Raw genomic sequence first — 25,021 nt, 5'->3', positions numbered from 1 at the left:
CTGATGTGGGACGCTTGCGACGACAGGGATGAAGAAGAGGAGGAACTGAGAGAACTGGAGCGCGCACTGGAGCCCGACGCCGACTGATCAACCTCACCTGGCGCTGTCGACTGTTCGAACTGGGAGTCCTTCGATGTGGAAACTACAAAATCCTCCTCCTCGCTCACGTTCACCTCAACCTCTCCGCGATCACCTGAAAAAGAAGGCAAATCACGGGACCCGGAAACCACTCCCGGGGCCTGACTAGCACTCCGGTGCAAAGACGCCCCCACCTAGCATCCACGCTCCGTCCGTACTGGACGGTGTCCCAACTGCGCCACGGCCGCCCCCAAGTCACGGCAAGCGCGCGCTATTCACTGAGCCGCTGACCCCGGCTGCGTACCGGACGCCCTCGCTTCTGCACGTGCGCCGGAATACCTTGCTGCCCCCGGGGATGCGGCTGCGCCCAATGGGCCCAATGCCGCCACCACCGTCGACAGAGCCGACGCCAACTCTCCGGAAGCCTCCTGACTTCCCCAAAAGTCGCAGCTGGCTCCAGCGGGAGCCCCCGCAGATGCCGGTGCACCTCTCCTGGCCCATCGGCCAGCAGGCGCCGATAAGGGACCCAACGCCCAATGCCCCGACTGGCCTGCTGGTGATCTGCTGGCCCCCCTGACCACAATTGGCATCTTTCCTATCCTGCACCTGCTGGCCCTCTCTATCGCTGCTGTGCCTGCCACCGCCCCCCCCACGCGCGTGGCTTCCCCCCGCAGGCCGGAGCTCTCTCCGTCTGCAGGGAAGGCACCTCTGCGGGTCTCAATGTTGCCGCGCTCTATCCTGGGACGCCCCCCCCCGCCGCTCCCCGACGGACTCCGGCTGTAAGGGAGGCAGCAGGGGAGACGTTGAAACTGGCTATTGATGGGTAGTTCATGAATGATTAGTTCAAAATGAACTAATCTTCAAAGCGAACTAGTTAATTCGGCAAAGATTAGTTCATAAGGAAGGTGGAGTCGGACACCGACACAGACAGAATAGAGCCAGCAGCTGCATTAGGCTTCTCACTGTCTCATTCACGTCACTAGATTTTCACTTCCTGAATCTGATGCTGTAAAATGAAAGGTAAAAGTACAAGACAGCCCAGCAATACAGATCTAATAAAAAAAAAATAGCATCTGCACTGCCTAGCCAAAGTCTATGTCCCCAAATAGCACATGATGCAAAGAAAAAAAGAGGTGCACCAAGGTCGCTGTGTGACTAAGCTAAGCGACACAAGTGGCCGACACAAACACCTGGCCCATCTAGGAGTGGCACTGCAGTGTCAGGCAGGATGGCACTTCAAAAAAATTGTCCCCAAACAACACATGATGCAAAGAAAAATGAAAGAAAAAAGAGGTGCAAGATGGAATTGTCCTTGGGCCCTCCCACCCACCCTTATGTTGTATAAACAGGACATGCACACTTTAACGAACCCATCATTTCAGCGACAGGGTCTGCCACACGACTGTGACTGGAATAACTGGTTGGTTTGGGCCCCCACCATAAAAGAAGCAATCAATCTCTCCTTGCACAAACTGGCTCTACAGAGGCAAGATGTCCACCTCATCATCATACTCTGATTCCTCACCCCTTTCACTGTGTACATCCCCCTCCTCACAGATTATTAATTCGTCTCCACTGGAATCCACCATCTCAGGTCCCTGTGTACTTTCTGGAGGCAATTGCTGCTGGTGAATGTCTCCACGGAGGAATTGATTATAATTCATTTTGATGAACATCATCTTCTCCACATTTTCTGGAAGTAACCTCGTACGCCGATTGCTGACAGTTCATGCAAGGGCCTCCAAATTGCCTCTTTTTCCTGCCAGTATACGTACGAACTGTCTGACGTGCCTACTTGGATGCGGTCACTCATATAATCCTCCACCATTCTTTCCATGGTGACAGAATCATATGCAGTGACAGTAGACGACATGTCAGTAATCGTTGGCAGGTCCTTCAGTCCGAACCAGATATCAGCACTCGCTCCAGACTGCCCTGCATCACCGCCAGCGGGTGGGCTCGGAATTCTTAGCCTTTTCCTCGCACCCCCAGTTGCGGGAGAATGTGAAGAAGGAGCTGTTGACGGGTCACTTTCCGTTTGACTTGACAATTTTCTCACCAGCAGGTCTTTGAACCTCTGCAGACTTGTGTCTGCCAGTAAGAGAGATACAATGTAGGTTTTAAATCTAGGATCGAGCATGGTGGCCAAAATGTAGTGCTCTGATTTCAACAGATTGACCACCCGTGAATCCTGGTTAAGCGAATTAAGGGCTTCATCCACAAGTCCCACATGCCTAGCGGAATCGCTCTGTTTTAGCTCCTCCTTCAATGGGGGAAATTTACTAAGATTCGTATTTTCCAGATTCAGGTCAAAGTTCAATCACGAATGACATCGACAGTGTAAAATTGCAACTTTTTGAATTTATTACGACTAATTTACTAAGCTGTCGTATTCGGGTTTTTCTTTTCTTCCGATGTCGATGTCATTCGTGTTTTTTTTTTTTTTTTTACGGCAGTGATTAGCAAAACACTGCCGACTTTTTTTACAATTAATCTCGGCCGGATCTGTGTGATCCGTGCTGGGGTTCATTTTTTTTTTTTTTTTAATTAAACACTGTAAAATCTAAAAAAAAAATTGTAACCAATGCTGGGAACTTTCTGCCCTGCGGTTGACCTAAAGTGACGTCACCGCTGAGCAGAAAGTTCCCAGCATTGGTTACAATGTAGCGCATAGGCGCTACATTGTAACACTGCCGTGTGCCACCTGTCAGTTAGGACAGGAGCACACAGCCGATCAGGAGAGTGCTACAACGTGGCGCTCCCTGATTGGCTGAAGAAACCCACTTAGACATCAGTCAGAGTGGGTTTCTGGCAGTCGGGAAAAGGGGATACATGTGCAAACATGGGTCCCCTTTTAGTGCGTGGCTCGGGTGTCCGTTTTGTTATTTTTTTCAAGTACGTGGATTACACCTGGATTCCCCGAGGACCCTGGACCCCTGGATCTCGTGAGTATAATTTCTTCAACAGGTACCCCTTGGATTCTACTGGAGAAGAGGACCGACCTGCGTGGGAACATAAGGTAAGTATGTATGTATGTGTGTATGTATGTAATAAAATTATACTTTCACGGTGTGTGTGTCTTGTGTTTTTTTGGGTATTTTTTTAGTAGTAGTACTACAGGTACCAGCGGGCCCGTTTTTCCGCCGCATGCTGGTACTTGTGGTTATCCAAGTACCAGCATGCGGGGGAGGCTTGCTGGGACTTGTAGTACTGCTACTAAAAACAATATCTTTTCTTTTACAACAAAGGCTATCAGCCCCCCCATCCGCAGCCCATTGGATGGGGGGGGGACAGCCTCGGGCTTCACCCCTGGCCCTTGGGTGGCTGGGGGGGGGACCCCTTGATTGAAGGGGTCCCCACTCCCCCAGGGTATCCCGGCCAGGGGTGACTAGTTGGATTTTTAATGCCACAGCCGCAGGGCACTATATAAAAGTGACCCCCGGCTGTGGCATTATCTGTCCAGCTAGTGGAGCCCGGTGCTGGTTTTAAAAATACGGGGGACCCCTACTCTTTTTGTCCCCCGTATTTTTGGAACCAGGACCAGGCGCAGAGCCCGATGCTGGTTGCTTAAATATGGGGGAACCCCTGTCAATTTTTTCCCCATATTTCTGCAACCAGGATCGGCTCAAAGAGCCTGAGGCTGGTTATGCTTAGGAGGGGGGACCCCACGCAATTTTTTTTGAAAAAATAAGCACTTTCCCACCCCTTCCCACTGATATACATGCACGGATCTCATGGATCCGTGCATGCCTATCCAATCACGAATAAAAAAATAAGGTCTGGTTTTTTTTAGCACTTTTTTACGAGTTGTAATTTTTCACGGCAGTGTTTGTTTTTTTTTTGCTTTGCACTTCTTAGTAAATGACCGAGATTCATACTTAGACAGCCGCGTTTTGACCGATAGTGTATTCATTCGTGAATTTTTACCTAGGACTTCAAAATATTACGAATGCCCTCATCACTGCCGTGATTATTGCTTAGTAAATTACCGAGATGACACTTTGATGAAAAAACGGCATCTCGGTCAAAATCGGGTGCTTAGTAAATTTACCCCAATGTCTCCAGCTTTTTCTGCAAAAGCCTGATGAGGGGAATGACCTGACTCAGGCTGGCAGTGTCTGACCTGACTTCAAGTGTGGCAAGTTCAAAGGGTTGCAGAACCTTGCACAACGTTGAAATCATTCTCCACTGCGCTTGAGTCAGTTGCATTCCCCCTCCTTTGCCTATATCGTGGGCAGATGTATAGGCTTGAATGGCCTTTTGCTGCTCCTCCTTCCTCTGAAGCATATAGGGCAGGCCTGGCCAACCTGTGGCTCTCCAGATGTTGTGAAACTACACATCCCAGCATGCATTGCCACAGTTTTAGCATTCCCTAATAGCAAAACTGTGGCAAAGCATGATGGGACTTGTAGTTTTACAACAGCTGGAGAGCCACAGGTTGGCCAGGCCTGATATAGGGGGTTGAATTCCACCTCGTTACCACCTCTTGCTTCAGATGATGGCAGGGCAGGTTCAGTACTGTTTGCTGGTGCTCCAGTTTTTGGCACGCAGTGGCTGAATGCCAAAAGTGGCCCGCAATTCTTCGGGCCACCGACAGCATCTCCTGCATGCCCCTGTCGTTTTTTTAAATAATTCTGCACCACCAAATTCAATGTATGTGCAAAACATGGGACGTGCTGGAATTTGCCCAGATGTAATGCACGCACAATATTGGTGGCGTTATCCGATGTCACAAATACCCAGAAGAGTCCAATTGGGGTAAGCCATTCTGCAATGATGTTCCTCAGTTTCCGTAAGAGGTTGTCAGCTGTGTGCCTCTTATGGAAAGCGGTGATACAAAGCGTAGCCTGTCTAGGTACGAGTTGGCGTTTGCGAGATGCTGCTACTGTTGCCGCCGCTGCTGTTCTTGCTGCAGGAGGCAATTCATCTACCAGGTGGGCTGTCACAGTCATATAGTCCTGAGTCTGCCCTGCTCCACTTGTCCACATGTCCGTGGTTAAGTGGACATTGGGTACAACTGCATTTTTTAGGACACTGGTGACTCTTTTTCTGACGTCTGTGTACATTTTAGGTATCGCCTTCCTAGAGAAATGGAACCTAGATGGTATTTGGTACCGGGGATACAGTACCTCAAACAAGTCTCTAGTTGGCTCTGCAGTAATGATGGATACCGGAACCACGTTTCTCACCGCCCAGGATGCCAAAGCCTCAGTTATCCGCTTTGCAGCAGGATGACTGCTGTGATATTTCATCTTCCTCGCAAAGGACTGTTGGACAGTCTATTGCTTACTGGAAGTAGTACAAGTGGTCTTCCGACTTCCCCTCTGGGATGACCATCGACTCCCAGCAGCAACAACAGCAGCGCCAGCAGCAGTAGGCGTTACACGCAAGGATGCATCGGAGGAATCCCAGGCAGGAGAGGACTCGTCAGACTTGTCAGTGACAGGGCCTGCAGGACTACTGAATTTCTTTTGTAAGGTGGAAATTGACCCTGAGGGAGTTGGTGGTGTGGTTTGCAGGAGCTTGGTTATAAGAGGAAGGGATTTAGTGGTCAGTGGACTGCTTCCGCTGTCATCCAAAGTTTTTGAACTTGTCACTGACTTCTGATGAATGCGGACCAGGTGATGTATAAGGGAGGATATTCCTCTGTGGTTAACGTCCTTACCCCTACTTATTACAGCTTGACAAAGGCAACACACGGCTTGACACCTGTTGTCCGCATTTGTGTTGAAATAATTCCACACTGAAGAGGTGATTTTTTTTGTATTTTGACCAGGCATGTCAATGGCCATATTCCTCCCACGGACAACAGGTGTCTCCCCGGGTGCCTGACTTAAACAAACCACCTCACCATCAGAATCCTCCTTGTCAATTTCCTCCCAAGCGCCAGCAATACCCATATCCTCATCCTGGTGTACTTCAACAGTGACATGTTCAATTTGACTATCAGGAACTGGACTGCTGGTGCTCCTTCCAGCACTTACAGGGGGCGTGCAAATGGTGGAAGGCGCAAGCTCTTCCCGTCCAGTGTTGGAAAGGTCAGACATCGCAACCGACACAATTGGACTCTCATTGGGGATTTCTGATTAAGAAGAATGCACAGTTCTTTGCTGTGCTTTTGCCAGCTTAAGTCTTTTCATTTTTCTAGTGAGAGGATGAGTGCTTCCATCCTCATGTGAATCTGAACCACTAGCCATGAACATAGGCCAGGGCCTCAGCCGTTCCTTGCCACTCCATGTCGTAAATGGCATATTGGCAAGTTTACGCTTCTGATCAGACGCTTTAAATTTAGATTTTTGGGTCATTTTACTGAACTTTTGTTTTTTGATTTTACATGCTCTCTACTATGACATTGGGCATCGGCTTTGGCAGACGACGTTGATGGGATTTCATCGTCTCGGCCATGACTAGTGGCAGCAGCTTCAGCACGAGGTGGAAGTGGATCTTGATCTTTCCCTATTTTAACCTCCACATTTTTGTTCTCCATTTTTTAATGTGTGGAATTATATGCCAGTATCAACAGCAATGGAATACTACTATATATACTGTGCCCAACTGAAATGCACCTCAGGTATGGATGGATAGTATACTTGACGACACAGGTAGGTAGAGCAGTGGCCTTCCGTACCGTACTGCTATATATAACGTCAGCAAACTGCAAAACTAAAATGCACCACAGGTATAGAATCTAGATGAATAGTATACTTGACGACACAGAGGTAGGTAGAACAGTGGCCTTCCGTACCTTACTGATATATATACTGGTGGTCACTGTCAGCAAACTGCAAAACTAAAATGCACCACAGGTATAGAACCTAGATGGATAGTATACTTGACGACACAGAGGTAGGTAGAGCAGTGGCCTTCCGTACCGTACTACTATATATACTGGTGGTCACTGTCAGCAAATCTCTGTACTGTGCTCCTCCTATATAATATACTGGTGGTCCCCAGTCCCCACAATAAAGCAGTGTGAGCACAGATATATGCAGCACACTGAGCACAGATATGGCGTGTTTTTCAGGCAGACAACGTATACTGGTGGTCACTGGTCAGCAAAACTCTGCACTGTACTCCTCCTATATAATACAGCTGGTCCGCAGTCCCCACAATTAAGCAATAAGCACAAATATTTGCATTAAGATTAATAAACGGAGAGGACGCCAGCCACGTCCTCCCCCTAACATTTCCAATGCACGAGTGAAAATGGCGGCGACGCACGGCTGCTTATATAGAATCCAAATCTCGCGAGAATCCGACAGCGGGATGATGACGTTCGGGCGCGCTCGGGTTAACCGAGCCATACGGGAGAATACGAGTATGCCTCGGACCCGTGTAAAATGGATGAAGTTTGGGGTGGTTCGGTTTCCGAGGAACCGAACCCGCTCATCACTAGTAAATAGGGGACGCTATCTGCCGTAATGTGTAATATGGGGACGCTGTCTGCCGTAATGTGTAATAAGGGGGACGCTGTATGCCATAATGTGTAATAAGGGTGGCGCTGTCTGCCGTAATGTGTAATATTGGGACGCTGTCTGCCGTAATGTGTAATAAGGGGGACGCTGTATGCCATAATGTGTAATAAGGGTGGCGCTGTCTGCCGTAATGTGTAATATTGGGACGCTGTCTGCTGTAATGTGTAATAAGGGGACGCTGTCTGCCGTAATGTGTAAAAAGGGTGGCGCTGTCTGCCGTAATGTGTAATATTGGGACGCTGTCTGCTGTAATGTGTAATAAGGGGACGCTGTCTGCCATAATGTGTAATATTGGGACGCTGTCTGCCGTAATGTGTAATAAGGGGGACGCTGTATGCCATAATGTGTAATAAGGGTGGCGCTGTCTGCCGTAATGTGTAATATTGGGACGCTGTCTGCTGTAATGTGTAATAAGGGGACGCTGTCTGCCGTAATGTGTAATAAGGGGGACGCTGTATGCCATAATGTGTAATAAGGGGGACGCTGTATGCCATAATGTGTAATAAGGGTGGCGCTGTCTGCCGTAATGTGTAATATTGGGACGCTGTCTGCCATAATGTGTAATAAGGGGGACGCTGTATGCCATAATGTGTAATAAGGGTGGCGCTGTCTGCCGTAATGTGTAATATTGGGACGCTGTCTGCCATAATGTGTAATAAGGGGGACGCTGGGCGGGGGGGCGCCGATGCCATTTCCTGCACACAGCGCTAAAATGTCTAGTTACGGCACTGGGACACAGTTCTTACTGTGGACAGGGCCGGCGCTTCCATTAGGCAGCTGCCTATGGGCGGGGGACCTGAAGGGGCGGCCCGTTGCCGGCCCCTGGCATCAGCAGTACTAAGAATGAGACACGCAGACTCATTACAATATATCACGGCCGGCCACAGGCCCTAAAGAACAAGGAGGAGTTTGTCCGGCTGGAGAAGTGTAGGGAGAGCACGATCAGTCCACTTACCTCCCCTGCTCCTCTCTATAGTGGATCTGTCCCCCAGCGTGAAAAAGATACACAGTGGTCCGGCGACAGGGGGATGTGATCTGCCCTTCAGATCTCATCCCCTCTTTTCTCCCCCTGCTTCTACTGGCCAGGCGCCACACTGCTCCACATTTACAGGCTCTGCCTAAGCATGACCTGTCCTCTCCTGCAGGCAACGAGTGATATCTCCTTCCCCCACCCCTTTCCTCAGTCCCCCCTCCCACTCTCCTGCTCTGCACACAGCCTGTCCCGAGTCCCCCCCTCTCCTGCTTTGCACAGCAATTCCCCCCTCCCTCCTGCTCTGCACACAGGCTGACACTGACTGTCCCTCTCCTGCTCTGCACAGCAAGCAACTCCGCTCTCCCTCTCTGCTGCTCTGCACACAGCCTGTTCCGAGTGACCCCTCTCCTGCTCTGCGCACAGTCTGACACTGACTCTCCCTCTCCTGGTCTACACAGCAAGCAACTTCGCCCTCCCTCTCTGCTGCTCTGCACACAGCCTGTCCCGAGTCCCCCCCTCTCCTGCTCTGCACAGCAATTTCCCCCTCCCTCCTGCTCTGCGCACAGTCTGATACTGATGCTCCCTCTCCTGGTCTACACAGCAAGCTACTCCGCTCTCCCTCTCTGTTGCTCTGCACACAGCCTGTCCCGAGTCCCCCCCTCTCCTGCTCTGCACAGCAATTCCTAGCTCCCTCCTGCTCTGCTCACAGTCTGACACTGACTCTCCCTCTCCTTCTCTGCACAGCAAGCTACTCCGCTCTCCCTCTCTGTTGCTCTGCACACAGCCTGTCCCGAGTCCCCCTCTCCTGCTCTGCACACAGTCTGACATTGACTCTCCCTCTCTCCTGCTCTGCACAGCAAGCTACTCCACCCTCCCTCTCTGCTGCTCTGCACACAGCATGTCCCGAGTCCCCCCCTCTCCTGCTCTGCACAGCAATTCCCCCTCCCATCTGCTCTGCTCACAGTCTGACACTGACTGTTCCTCTCCTGCTATGCACAGCAAGCAACTCCGCTCTCCCTCTCTGCTGCTCTGCACACAGCCTGTCCCGACCCCCCACTCCCTCTCTCCTGCTCTGCACAGCAAGCTACTCCGCTCTCCCTCTCTGTTGCTCTGCACACAGCCTGTCCCGAGTCCCCCTCTCCTGCTCTGCACAGCAATTCCCGCCTCCCTCCTGCTCTGCACACAGTCTGACACTGACTGTCCCTCTCCTGCTCTGCACAGCAATCAACTCAACTCTCCCTCTCTGCTGCTCTGCACACAGCCTGTCCCGAACACCACTCCCTCTCCTGCTCTGCACAACCTATCCTTCCTCCCCCTTCCCTCTCTCCTGCTCTGCACAGCCTATCCCGAGAACCCCTCCTCCTACTCCCTCCTCCTCCCCCTGCCCTCTCTCATGCTTTGCACAGCCTATCCCGAGAACCCCTCCTCCTACTCCCTCCTCCTCCCCCTGCCCTCTCTCATGCTTTGCACAGCCTATCCCGAGAACCCCTCCTCCTACTCCCTCCTCCTCCCCCTGCCCTCTCTCATGCTTTGCACAGAATGTCGTTCCCTGCAGGCAGAAGGTCCCATCTCCTGGCCCCTATTACAAAGTCCCCGCCCCCTCCTGCTCTGCACAGCAAGCAACTCCGCTCTCCCTCTCTGCTGCTCTGCACACAGCCTGTCCCGAGTCCCCCCCTCTCCTGCTCCCTCCTCCCCAGCCCTCTCTCATGCTTTGCACAGAATGTCGTTCCCTGCAGGCAGAAGGTCCCATCTCCTGGCCCCTATTACAAAGTCCCCGCCCCCTCCTGCTCTGCACAGCAAGCAACTCCGCCCTCTCTCTCTGCTGCTCTGCACACAGCCTGTCCCGACCCCCCACTCCCTCTCTCCTGCTCTGCACAGCAAGCTACTCCGCTCTCCCTCTCTGTTGCTCTGCACACAGCCTGTCCCGAGTCCCCCTCTCCTGCTCTGCACAGCAATTCCCCCCTCCCTCCTGCTCTGCACACAGTCTGACACTGACTGTCCCTCTCCTGCTCTGCACAGCAATCAACTCAACTCTCCCTCTCTGCTGCTCTGCACACAGCCTGTCCCGAACACCACTCCCTCTCCTGCTCTGCACAACCTATCCTTCCTCCCCCTTCCCTCTCTCCTGCTCTGCACAGCCTATCCCGAGAACCCCTCCTCCTACTCCCTCCTCCTCCCCCTGCCCTCTCTCATGCTTTGCACAGCCTATCCCGAGAACCCCTCCTCCTACTCCCTCCTCCTCCTCCCCCTGCCCTCTCTCATGCTTTGCACAGCCTATCCCGAGAACCCCTCCTCCTACTCCCTCCTCCTCCCCCTGCCCTCTCTCATGCTTTGCACAGAATGTCGTTCCCTGCAGGCAGAAGGTCCCATCTCCTGGCCCCTATTACAAAGTCCCCACCCCCTCCTGCTCTGCACAGCAAGCAACTCCGCTCTCCCTCTCTGCTGCTCTGCACACAGCCTGTCCCGAGTCCCCCCCTCTCCTGCTCCCTCCTCCCCAGCCCTCTCTCATGCTTTGCACAGAATGTCGTTCCCTGCAGGCAGAAGGTCCCATCTCCTGGCCCCTATTACAAAGTCCCCGCCCCCTCCTGCTCTGCACAGCAAGCAACTCCGCCCTCTCTCTCTGCTGCTCTGCACACAGCCTGTCCCGAGTCCCCGCCCCCTCCTGCACTGCCTGGTCTGGGTGCTGCTGCAACTGATGTGTGAGGGAACACAGAGCCTCCTGCACAGAGGTAAGTACCTGACAAGGTCTGTGCACTTATTTATGTTATATGGGTGAAGTGGAGGGTGTATACTTATATTGCTTGGGCAGGTGGGTTGAGGGGTGTAATGTATCCGGGGGGTGAGGTGTTGGGGGGTTATAGCAATTTATCAGTGGGTTTTACATATATTATCTGGGGAGAGGAATAGGTTGAGGGGTGTAATGTATCTGTGTGGCTGTATATTTATGTTACCTGATAGGGGAGGTGGGCTGGGGGGGTGTAGTAATGTATTGTAGAGGGTTGTATACTAATATATTTCATTGTGTAGATTATTTTGTGCGGTGGGGTATGGTAATAATAGGATTTTAATACCTACCGGTAAATCCTTTTCTCTGAGTCCGTAGAGGATGTTGGGGACACCAAAAGAACCATAAGGGTATAGACGGGATCCGCAGGAGACATGGGCACTTTAAGACTTTCCAAGGGGCGTGACCTGGCTCCTCCCTCTATATGTCTCCCCAGACTCAGTTTGGAACTGTGCCCAGAGAGACGGACATTTAGAGGAAAGGAATAAACAAACAAGGTGAGCATCATACCAGCTCACGCCACAAACATGCCGTATAACAGGGCATTCAACTGAACACATGCTAACGGACATGAACAAAATTCAGCAACAAGCTGAAGAAACCATAACACAACCTGTGTGTAACCAGAACTAAACCACAGATACAGTACGCACTGGGATGGGCGCCGAACATCCTCTATGGACTCATAGAAAAGGATTTACCGGTAGGTATTAAAATCCTATTTTTTATTTCATCCTAGAGGATGTTGGGGACACCAAAAGAACCATGGGGTTTATACCAAAGCTCTACAGCGGGCGGGAGAGTGCGGATGACTCTGCAGCACGGATTGACCAAACTTTAGGTCTTCATCGGCCAAGGTATCAAACTTGTAAAACGTGTTTGACCCCGACCAAGTAGCAGCTCTGCAAAGTTGCAATGCCGAGACACCCAGGGCAGCCGCCCAGGACGAGCCCAGCTTCCTAGTGGAATGGGCCTTCACCGACTTTGGTAACGGCAAACCTGCTGTGGAATGAGCCTGCTGAATCGTCTGACATTTCCAGCGGGCAATGGTCTGCTTGGAAGCAGGACACCCAATCTTATTGGGAGCATAGAGGACAAACAGAGACTCTGTTTTCCTAACTGGAGCCGTTCTGGCAAAATAAATTTTCAAAGCTCTGACCACATCCAGATACTTTTCCTCAGCCAAAACGCCAGTAGCCACTGGCACCACAAAAAGGTTGGTTGATATGAAAAGAGGAAACCACCTTTGGCAGAAATTGTTGCCGAGTTCTCAATTCTGCTCTATCTTCATGAAAGATCAAATAAGGGCTCTTTTGAGACAAGGCCGCTAACTCAGACACCCGCCTTGCAGATGCCAATGCTAACAAAATGACAACCTTCCAAGTGAGGAATTTCAACTCCACTTTACGTAAAGGTTCAAACCAATGTGATTGAAGGAATGTTAATACCACAATAAGGTCCCAAGGTGCCACAGGGGGCACAAAGGGAGGTTGGATGTGCAGGACCCCTTTTACAAAGGTCTGCACCTCAGGAAATGAGGCCAATTGTTTCTGAAAGAAAATTGATAAAGCAGAAATCTGCACTTTTATGGAGCCTAATTTAAGGCCCGCATCCACTCCATTTTGTAGAAAATGGACAAAACGTCCAAGGTCAAATTTCTCCACAGGAGCTTTCTTGGACTCGCACCAGGAAATATATTTCCTCCAAATATGGTGATAGTGATTTGACGTCACACCCTTCCTAGGAAGAATAAGGGTAGGGATGACTTCACTGGGAATACCCTTTCGGGCTAAAATCTGGCGTTCAACCGCCATGCTGTCAAATGTAGCCACTGTAAGTCTTGATAGATGAATGGCCCCTGCTGTAGCAGGTCCTCGCGAAGAGGAAGAGGCCAGGGATCTTCGACCAGTAACGCCTGAAGATCCGGGTACCTAATTCTCCTAGGTCAGTCTGGAACTACAAGGAGTGCTGGAATCTTTGTTCTTCCCAAAAGTCTCAGAACATTTGGGAAGAGAGGAAGTGGAGGGAAACACCCAAGGTGTCGCCAGTGCGTCTACTGCTGCCGCTTGAGGTTCCCTGGACCTGGAACAATACTTCAGAAGTTTTCTGTGGAGGCAAGATGCTATCATGTTTATATGGGGAACCCCCAAAGACTAGTCACTTGTGTGAAGACCTCTTGATGGAGGCTCCATTCTCCTGGATGTAAGTCGTGTCTGCTGAGGAAGTCTGCTTCCCAGTTGTCCACTCCCGGAATGAATATTGCTGACAGCGCTTGTATGTTTTCCGCCCAGCAAAGAATCTTTGTGGCTTCAGCCATTGCAGCTCTGCTTTTTGTGCCGCCTTGGCGGTTTAGGTATGCTACTGCCGTGACATTGTCCGATTGGATCAGGACTGGCAGGTTTCGAAGAAGATGTTCCGCTTGTCGAAGGCCATTGTAAATGGCTCTCAGTTCCAGAACGTTAATGTGAAGATGAGTCTCTGGACTTGACCATCTTCCTTGGAAGTTCACACCCTGCGTGACAGCCCCCCAACCTCGGAGACTTGCATCCGTGGTCACTAGGATCCAGTCCTGGATCCTGAACCTGCGTCCCGCTAACAGGTGAGAGCTGTGGAGCCACCACAGAAGTGAGATTCTGGTGTTGGGAGATAGAACTATTCTCCGGTGCTTATGAAGGTGGGATCCGGACCACTTGTCCAACAGGTCCCACTGAAACACTCTGGCATGGAACCTCCCAAACTGGAGGGCCTCGTATGCCGCCACCATTTTCCCCAGCAACAGAATGCATTGATGAAGGGAGACTGTTGTTGGTTTCAGTATGAGTTTTACCAAACTCTGAATTTCCAGAGCCTTCTCCATAGGGAGGAACACTCTCTGCTGGACTGTGTCCAGAATCATGCTCAAAAACGCCAACCGGGTTGTCAGAATTAACTGTGATTTCGGCAAGTTTAAGAGGCAGCCGTGGTGTTGCAGAATCGAAAGGGACAGTGCAATGTCCTGTACCAACGTGTCCTTTTATCACGCTTTTATCAGGAGATCGTCCAAGTACGAGATAATTGTAACTCTTTGCTTGCGGAGGAGAACCATCATTTCTACCATTACTTTGGTGAAAATCCTCGGAGCCGTAGATAGGCCAAACGGCAACGTCTGAAATTGGTAATGAGTATCCTTGATTGCAAACCTCAGGTAACTTTGATGAGGGGGATAGATGGGGACATGAAGGTATGCATCTTTTATGTCCAATGAGACCATGAATTCCCCCTCCTCCAGACTGGAGATCACCGCTCTGAGATACTCCATCTTGAATTTGAATTTCTTCAGGAAGAAATTTAGAGATATCAGGTTGAGGATTGGTCTTACCGAGCCATCCAGCTTCGGTACTACAAACAGGCTTGAATAAAAGCCCTCCCCTTGCTGTGCCAGGGGAACTGGGACCACAACCTGATTTTAACACAATTTTTGTATCGCTCCATAGACTAGAACTCTTTCTGGAAGCGAAGCTTTGATTTGAAAAAACGGCGAGGGGGAACGTCTTGAAACTCCAGTTTGTACCCTTGGGACACAATTTGCAACACCCTAGGGGCCAGGTCCGAGCGAACCCAGATCTGACTGAAAAGCTTTAGACGTGCCCCCACCGGTGCGGACTCCTGTAGAGGAGACCCGGCGTCATGCTGTGGATTTGGCAGAAGCCGGGGAGGACTTCTGCTCCTGGGAACCCGAGGAGGCGGGTGTCCTCTTGCCCCTTCCTCTACCTCTGGTAGCAAGGAAGGAATTTCCTCGGCCTCTTCTATGTTTGTTGGGCCGAAAGGACTGCATTTGATAGTGGTGCGGTTTCTTTTGTTGCGCAGGAACATAAGGTAGAAAGGTTGACTTACCCGCAGTAGCTGCTGATACCAAATTAGTAAGGCCGTCACCAAAAAGTTCACCACCCTAAAATGGAAGAGACTCCATATTTTTCGTGGAATCAGCGTCAGCATTCCATTGGTGAGTCCAGAGCGCTCGCCTAGCCGCATCTGACATAACATTTGCCTTAGCACACAGAGGGCCAGCATCTCTCGCAGCCTCTTTCAAGTATGCAGCCGCGTCTCTGATATAACCAAGCGTCATTTGGATGCTATCCCTATCAAGAGTATCCAAATCAGAAGACAAACTGTCTGCCCACTTCTCAATAGCGCTACTTACCCACGCTGACGCAATAAGAGGCCTGAGCTGCATCCCTGTGGTTGTAAAAATAGCTTTCAAAGTAGCCTCCTGCTTACCATCAGCCGGCTCCTTAAGGGCCGTCGACTGAGCAGCAGGGAGGGCTACCTGTTTAGATAAGCGCGAAAGGGCTTTGTCTACTGTGGGGGCCGTCTCCCATTTTTCCCTATCAGCAGCGGGAAAGGGGTACGCCACCTTGATCCGTTTAGGAATCAGAAATTTTTTATCAGGGCTGTTCCATATGCTATCAAAGAAAGCGTTCAGTTCAAAGCAAGGATAAAACGTAACCGATCGCTTCTTTTCCTTGTAAATAAGGACCCTTGTTTCAGGAGTATTAGGGTCCTCATTAATATGCAAGACATCTTTAACAGCTACAATCATATACTGAATACTCTGCTAATTTTGGATCTAATCTGGAATCAGCATAGTCGACATCGGGAGTCCGTGTCGGTATCTGTGTCAACTAACTGGTCAAAACTATGTTTGTGTGTCCTCGGAGGGCCCTGGACCTGCAATAAAGCGTCCCCCATTGATCTCTTCCACACCTGGATTTGAGATTCAGACTGGTCAAACTTTTGATTTAAAAGAGTGACATTAGCAATCAACACATTCAAAGTAGTCAACCAATCAGCAGTCGGCGGTGCCGACAGGTCCACCCCCAAAACATTTGGTGTCCCCAATAAATTATCCCCCGGAAAGGAATAATCTGCCTCAGACATGTCTTCCACAGAAGACAGCACCCAAATCAAAGCCTGTCAGGGAAATAGCAGCTCACACCCCAGCGCCAAAATGCAGGTCTGAAAACACCCTGAAGTGCCCCAGAGCTGCAGCGCTATATATATATATATATATATATATATTAATTATGACCCCCCCCTCCCTTTTTTGCCCCCTGGTACTTGCTGCTTGTGAGGAAGGACCAGCGACTGTGTGTGGAGGAGGAAATGGCGCCGAGTGAGCAGTGAGGACGAAGCCCCACCCCCATAATGGCGCACTTCGTCCCGCTTTTTTAATATATTTATTTTAACCTGGCGGGGGTTTAGGACAGTGCCTAGGCACTTCATGTCCTTACTGGCCAGTTTTTATGAAGTAGAAACTCCCCAGGGCACCCCCCCCCCCAGCGCCCTGCACCCAGCGGTGTGTACAGTATGGGAGCCTGGCGCGCACTGTGCTTCCCTCGCTGCGCGGTACCTCAAATGCCATCATTCTGAAGAGAAGTCTTCTTTTCTTCCTAATACTCACCTGTCTTCTGACTTCTGGCTCTGAAAAGGGGTGACGGCAGGCTGTGGGACCGAGCATCCGAGCGTACCCGGCGTTCATCTCCCCTCAGGTGCGGAGGCATCCTGTCAGCAGAAGCAGAGCCCTGAAATTCACAGAAGTGGGTCATACTGCTCTCCCCTCAGTCCCACGAAGCAGGGAGGCTGTTGCCAGCAGATCTCCCTGAAAATAAAAAACCTAACATAAGTCTTTTCAGAGAAACTCATTAGAGCTCCCCCGAGTGCCTCCGTCTCGCTGGGCACATTTCTAAAACTGAGTCTGGGGAGGGATATAGAGGGAGGAGCCAGGTCACGCCCCTTTGAAAGTCTTAAAGTGCCCATGTCTCCTGCGGATCCTGTCTATACCCCCATGGTTCTTTTGGTGTTCCCAACATCCTCTAGGACGAAATAGAAATACTGGCTTTATTGAAGTTTCTTGGTCATTATATATATATATATGGGGGAGGTATAGTACTGTGACATGGGAGGCTGATGAAGGGAGGGCCCAAAGCTTAATTATGCACCGGGGCCCAACGCTCTCTAGTTCCATCGCTGCTAGCCATGGCCGGATTAAGGCAGGGGTGAAAAGGGTGGCCGCCCCGGGGCCCCCACATTGTCTGCTGTCAAGTGGAGGAGTCTCCCTCCTGCGGCTCAGATTTTCAATAACAGCGGCCGCTGAGGAGCTCCTCCAATCACAGTCAGTCTCGCGGGATAGTGATAGTCCCGCGAGACAGTGACTATTGGATCCGGCGCGCTGTCCCTGCTGCTCCTCCGGTGAAGTCCCTGCTACAACAGGAGCAGGCGGTGGAGCTTCGTAAGTGACAGGGGGTTAGTGTCTCTTGTGGGGTGGTTCTTGTGGATGGGTGGCCTGCCGCGGGTGTCCCTGGGGGGGTTAGTGTCTCTTGCAATTGCGGGCGAGTGGGCAGCCGCAGGGGTGAGGTGTTTAGTGTATCCTGCAGGCGGGCGGGCTGGGGTGTCCCTTGCAGGCGGGCAGCCGAGGGGGGAGGGGCGTGGGCTTTGCTAGCAAAGTAAGTAAGTAGATCGGGCTATCACTAATGTGTACACTGTACAGATAATCCGGATTATCAGTCTGTAGCAGTGATTGGGAAGCCGTCCTTGCCCTTGGTACAACACTTCCCCACTGAGCTCACCCTGTGCCACAGGCAACGTCCAGCATTGTCTGGCAGCCATGCTTCTGGAGCAGCGACAAGATCCAGGAGCCATACTCATCGGTGCGACTTCACTTGTCACTGATGTAGTAATGCCAGACCAGAGCTGTTCAGCCATCCCCATAGTGATCCTGGAGCCCCTCAACCACCACCGCCAGGGAGCGGGTCTGGTATACACTGTCCACAATGGTCTCCTGCCACACGCCTGGAACCCGAGTCAGCAGCAGCGTCCACTGTACAAACTGCACCCTGCAGATACACTACCACTCCCCCACACGCTGCCAAGTCTACTAACCAATCACAGTTCACCGCGCAGTGCCAGCATAGTAAGGTGGAGCTGAACCCTGACACAGATCTATCACCTCCACACTTTTTCACCTAAGGGTATGAGTGTGTGTTGGTGGTGGGGGTGGGGGGTTGTGGACATAACTGCAGATGCTACTTGCAACTACAGATGTGTCGCACTACAGCCTTGCTGCGTATAACAGAGTATTGTAGCGAGACTGTGGTGCGTACACTGCGCGGTATGCCGTGTGCGTACACATCATTCACCAGCCCCATTATAATGACTGAATAGCGGGTGTTGCATACGCATCACAGCCACAATGTAAAAGGACACATCTGTATCTGCAAATGCCACAACATGTGTACACCCTTGGTGGAGGATATAAGAGCCTCCAGTCCGCTCTATGGGGCTAATTCAGACCTGATCGCATTTTCGTACAGCGGGTAATCAGGTCTGAACTGCGCATGTGCGTGCCAGAGATGCTATCAGTACCACAGCCCAGCGATCGCCTATGCCTGATTGACAGGCAGAGGTGTTCCCTGGGCGGGAGGGGGCGCGGTCCGGTCGTGAGAGGGGAGGGCCGCGGCGGTTGTGTGATGTCACACGCAGCCGCTGTGACCCGGGATGCAGCAAGTAGCTCCCTGCCAGCATACCCCTGTATGTCATAGTAAATGATCGTAGATGTGCTAAATTTAGTACATCTACGATCAACTCTGAATGACCGCCTATGTGAGGTTGGATGTCTCCTTCTGGAAATAGATGTTTTTGAGCATTTGTCATGTAATTGGACAGTAAACATCCATTTAATCATTGTGTATCCAGACACCGGTGTACGTGTAAGGTGTGCATATGGTCAGGGTCGGCCCACGCCTAATTTATTCAGTAAGCATATAACATTTTTGGTTTCATTTGATGGGATAAACTTTTTAAAGGGACAGCACGTGCCAAAAGTGCGTGTCACAAAAAGGGGTGTGGTCTCACAAGAAAGAAGTGTGGCTAGACAATTTTACCCCAATCTGCAGTGCCAGATACACATATGCCCCCAGCAGTGCCAGATATACATATGCCCACAATGTGCCAGATACACATTTGTCCCCAGTGCCAGATACACATATGCCCCACATTACCAGATACACATATGCCCTCAGTGCCAGATACACATATGACCCCAGCATAGCCAGATACACATATTCCCCAGCAGTGCCAAATACACATATACCCCCACAGTGCCAGATACACATATGCCCCACATTACCAGATACACATATGCCCTCAGTGCCAGATACACATATGACCCCAGCATAGCCAGATACACATATGCCCCCAGCAGTGCCAGATACACATATACCCCCACAGTGCCAGATACACATATGCCCCCAGCAGTGCCAGATATACATATGCCCCCACAGAGTCAGATACACATACACCCCCACAGTGCAAGATATACATATGCCCCCACAGTACTAAATACACATATGCTCCCACAGTGCCAAATACACTTATGCCACAACAGTGCCATATATACATGTGCCCCCCAGTGCCAGATACACATGTGTTCCCATAGTACCAGACACACATATTCCCCCAAAGTGCAAGATACAGATATTCTGCTAAGCTAAAATACAGTCCCAGAGGGCGGCGGCCTAACATGTGCAATGCTGCTAAAAGCAGCTAACAACTCGGAATAAGGGCCATTGTCTGCACGTATTTGCTCTATTGTATTAGCAATTCAGGTAATTTGGAGGTTCAGTCTGCTGCTATTTCTTGATATGCGTGGGAGGTGGTGTGGCAGACTTGCCTGAAATTGTGTTTGTCGTTTGATATAGTCACCAACGATGGTTTGCTGCTGTGACCACCTGTCCCAGAACTCTGTTTCGCGGATTTCCACCTGTGGTGTTTGTAGTTGAGCAGTTGGTTGTGTATTTGTCGGTGATGTCCTCATTGTGGCTGAGCTTGTTCTGGTTGGTGAAGGAGGCTGCTGTTATTATTATTATTTTATTACCAGTTATTTATATAGCGCACACATATTCCGCAGCGCAGTACAGAGAATATTTTGCCCATTCACATCAGTCCCAGCCCCAATGGGCTTACAATCTATATTCCCTATCACATGTACACAAAGACACATTCACGCTAGGGTTAATTTTTGTTGGGAGCCAATTAACCTACCAGTTTATTTTGGGATTGTGGGAGGAAAACGGAGTAGCCGAAGGAAACCCACGCAAGTACGGGGAGAATATACAAACTCCACACAGTTAGGGCCATGGTGGGAATCGAACCCATGACATCAGTGCTGTGAGGCAGTAATGCTAACCACTACACCATCTGTGCTTCTGTTGCTGCAGATAATTTTCTTCACTAAGTGTCTTCTGCTGTGTTTCCTGGGGCATGTTGTATTCTGTATGGGGAGAAATTAAGGTTATTAGAAATTGGATTAAGGTTTTAGTAGTGTTGGATTTAACAAAACACATTCCGCAACACATGCCTGACCTAGGTTATCTTGGCAGCGAAAATGCCTCATACAATTCCATCCAAAAAAGAAGCCAACAACACAATTTTTATTAAATGTAAGAGGATTTAACTTTGATAATAAGATGATTAGACACTCCTGGCCAAATAATTAAAACCCAATTTCCATATTGATGTAACCCTGTTCAATTGTTACTAGTATATAGTATGCATAGTATAATATATATATATATATAAAAGTGTATGTTGCAGCATGTTATTCATAGTATGGAAGTAGTGATGATAAACTTAATAAATGGTTGTTGAGGAGCTGTGGAAGGTTCTGGAGCCCCACGCGGGTAGAAGGGAACCACGGGCCGGACAAGGGGAGCCTGTGAGCGAGGGGATCACGAGCCGCAGGAGGAGAGGATATAAAAAGACCCGCAGGCGGCGGGTGGGAGAGACGTTGGGGACGTTGGTGCCTCTGGATGAAGGAGCTCCCGGAGGGGAAGAGCAGTGAAGCGGCTGACAGGAGACGGGCAGTGGCGCTGAAGACGGAGCTGTTACCGCCAGCACCACACAGCCCCGCTAGCGCCGGTAAGAGGAGAAAGCAGCGCAGTGGCTGAGAGGAGACGGGCAGCGGTGCTGAAAACGGTACGGTGGTGGGGTAAAGAGCCGTGTGTTACTGCTGAGGAAAGGTGACCTCACCTATCAGCATCGCAGAGGAAGAGGTGGCCAAGTACACAGCCCTGCTGGAAGTGGTCAATACGGCAGCTGCTGAGAGGCAGGTAATCGCTCGATCCCACTGTCAGGGAAGTAGGAAGTAGATCATCTTAGCCACACATCGGTGATCAGTGACGCATCACCATAGTCCCTCCTCCCACATTGTCAGGATCAGACCTTGATAACTGGAAAAATGGGGGTGTCCTACAAGCTACTGGCTGGAGAGTCTGGGGAGCATTGGGGGAGCACAGCACTCATTCTGTGCTGATAAATCAAAAAGGCACACAAGCGTGAACTCCCTGCAGAACTTTAGATACCGTTAGGAAATGACAGTAGAGGGCGATACTAAGTTATAGTTATTAATGAGCCAGTGACTTGTAATAACCATATAAAAAATCTGCATTTGGAGGCACTTTATTAGAGCAACGGGAATATTATTGCAAGGAAGTGTTAACAAGATGCGCAGAGTACAGTAATTGGAGCAGAATAGAACGGTGGCTTTGCTGTTACTACCATAAAACTCTCTACTGCTCTAAGAGTCAGACACGTCAGCATAAGGAAGGACCATAAAGCCCAGATCTTTGAACCAAGTTAATAAACACATTGAATACCTCGAGTATTAGTAGCAGAGAAGGAAAGTTGTACAGAGGCAAACCTACATTACCTTCAGTTTAACTAAATCTTAAAAGAACAGGGATGAGGACATCACCTTGATTTGCAATACGAGAACAAACTTCAGTCTAGTCAAAGGAGTGCAGCTAACAATTTGCGACTCATACTTAGTAATGTACTGTACTCTTTAGAACGCCAGCACAGGAACGAAAGACAATTTCATCCCAACAGTAGTAGGAGCTACGAATAACCCTTTCAATAGTATTAAACTACTTGTTTATATGAGGACGCATATGCATGAGTTCTGATAGTGCAATAATATATTGTACGGCATAGTGAGAGTACCCGGGTCGCTCTGGCACCTAAGGTGCCCGTTTTCGAAGGGAACTTTTTTGTATATTGCATGCATGATATTTGTAAAGGTGGGATTAAGAGGGGTTAGTGTAGATTTGTGTGTGTTGCTAATGTACAATTCATTATTTGATGTATTAGTTATGATGTGATACATTAAAGTGTTTGAAGTATTATACTTACCATATTTGTTGGGTCCATTTAGAGAAAACGACGATCTGAAGACACTGGAAGACAGAAGTAACGGGTACATTAATACGTGTATTTTATCTTACCCTGAAAGCGACAACACCAACATCACATCAGGTTTAATTAGAGTAGGGCTTACTCAAGCGAGCCTTATACTATACGCACTATTTAACTTAAAAGACTGTTGAGTAATCATCCCTGGGTACTACTGGTTAGTCAACCCCACTTAAGTATTAAAGGGAGGGTTACATTGATAATAATCTTAGATCATTTTTTAGATTAAAAAAATGCATTTCAAACGCATGAGCACAATCTATGCCTTTCATTTGCTACTATGTTAGCACCATTTAAGATGGCATGCTTAGCAACACAACACATCAACTTAACAACTTAATTCATCTAGCACCTGCAACAACATTGATGGGTGACCTTGACACTACAACTGTTGATTACATACACAACCCAGCATAGCCTGCGTAAGGTTCCGAAAGGATAAATGTCACAAATGGGGCAGCACGTGCCGGGATGATAAGTTCAACAACAGCTGGAGTGGCAAGGTAGCCCATCAATGTTACAGAATAAACTACCTGCAATCTGCTTGGTTGCTATGGGCAACATCAATGGGGGTAAAAAAAACAAAAAAAACAACGATGTTGACATACATCAATTTGTGAAGCCACAATTTGGAGGAACCTTGCTATGCGGCCAGTGCCCAATGCACTCTCTATACCCCCCCAAAAAAGGCACAAGTGACGCCACATATCTGTTTAACATACACATTTTTATGTGAAAAACAATATCCTTTACTTGGCACATTTCTGTGTGACATATTGACAGGGCAGGATTGACACAGAGGGTTAGCATGCAAACCACCGGAACACACCACTGCATGAAGGGCCACTACTTCCTCTAGTGAGCGGGGTCCGGACTGTGCACTTGGGTTATACATTGAAATGATGTCTCAATACACTGGAGTACATTATTGTGTTTAGCAAGCCTCTGTGTAGACTGCCAAGACCAACTTTGTTGCCTTTGACCAGGACAAAGTATGGGTCAATAGTTTTCCCTGGTGTGCCCTTCATGTCCCAATTCGACATTGCATGCTGACGATGTGTAATCAAAGTAATTGTGTTTCCTAAAAATATGACTGATAATCACTGTGTAAGTCTTGTTAATGTGACTTTGTGTATACTGACCAGGAAGATGAGGAGAGTGTGGCTCATGTCTTGGAGGAGTCACCAAAAGCTCTTCTGGAGGCTGTGGGGCCACAAGAGCAATGCGTCGTTGTTGCTGAGACGCGGGAACAGATTGCATCGGTTCACCCCGTGGCCTCTGGTGTGACATACTTTTTGTTTTGCGTGACCCGTGTCTATGTTGAGTTGTGTGTGATGTGGATGGGCCTATGTGGATATAGTAAAATTATTTTGTGGCGAATTGGCATTTAAAAAAAAATAATACTTTCTCCAAAAATGTACCTGCTTCTCCTGAATCTGCAGCTTGGGACCTTGAGGTGGCAGACCTGGTTGTTCTTTTGCTTTGTGGACCTATACACAAATTAGACAAATGGGGCGAAAAAAAAGGTTTAAAGCTAAATTAGCCCATCATCTGTGTCCCAAAAAGAGAATATTAATATGTCTATTATAAATTCAAAAGACTGTGACTAAGCCATGGTATTACATAGCTATCACAAAATACACCAAGGACATTATCATACAGTGACATTATGTTAGAGCATGCTAATAATGTTTGGAGTGAAAAAAAAAAAAAAAAAAACATTCTGGAAAACAAATCATTTGGCACATCTTACTTGCCAAACAATAGCTGAACTTCACATTCCTGCCGGATTTGGTGGTAGTGCATGGCTGCGGAGCAGTAGCACCATCACTCTCAGACTCACTGGAGGACGAAGCAGCAACTTCACCCTCAACCTCACTCACCTCCTCCACCTCACTCGCCTCCTCCACCTCACTTAGCTCCTCCACCTCACTCACCTCCTCCACCTCACTCACCTCCTCCACCTCACTCACCTCCTCCACCTCACTCACCTGCTCCACCTCACTCACCTCCTCCACCTCACTCACTTGCTATACCTCACTCACCTCCTCCACCTCACTCACCTGGGACATAGACATTTTACAGATGGAAAAAACAAACCACTGAGTAAAAAAACCCCAGAAAACACAAAACTCCACTTACAGTAAACACCGCACAACACACACAAACACACACACACACACACACACACACAAACAAACAAGCACAAGAGACTGCAAACAAAAAAGACTAACAATAAAAATGGAACAAACTTAGAGAAAACACCACAACACAAAACACAAGACTACTTACACACAATACTGCACTCACCAATCGATCACACAACGCTAAAAACACTCTACAACTCCACAAACATCTCTTTCTGTCACCTCTCCTCTAGCTAAACCCACGAGGTTTGGGCGGTTTGGGGCGGTTTTATACTCC

At 49.3% G+C, this 25,021-nt stretch overlaps 1 long non-coding RNA gene across 1 annotated transcript; it reads right to left on the bottom strand.

Moving 5' to 3' along the window:
• Positions 1–20,116: 20,116 nt before the first annotated feature.
• Positions 20,117–24,089, bottom strand: LOC134943886 (uncharacterized). The gene is made up of 3 exons (XR_010181810.1): positions 24,019–24,089; positions 22,538–22,581; positions 20,117–20,618 (listed from the first exon to the last, which is right to left on the bottom strand). It is a non-coding gene; the product is annotated as an uncharacterized LOC134943886 (long non-coding RNA).
• Positions 24,090–25,021: the final 932 nt, after the last annotated feature.

This window comes from Pseudophryne corroboree, chromosome 7 (genome assembly GCF_028390025.1).
Source record: "Pseudophryne corroboree isolate aPseCor3 chromosome 7, aPseCor3.hap2, whole genome shotgun sequence".
NCBI lineage: Eukaryota > Metazoa > Chordata > Amphibia > Anura > Myobatrachidae > Pseudophryne > Pseudophryne corroboree.
The sequence above is the reverse complement of the archived record's forward strand: the minus strand, read 5'-3'. Positions and strand labels throughout refer to the sequence as shown.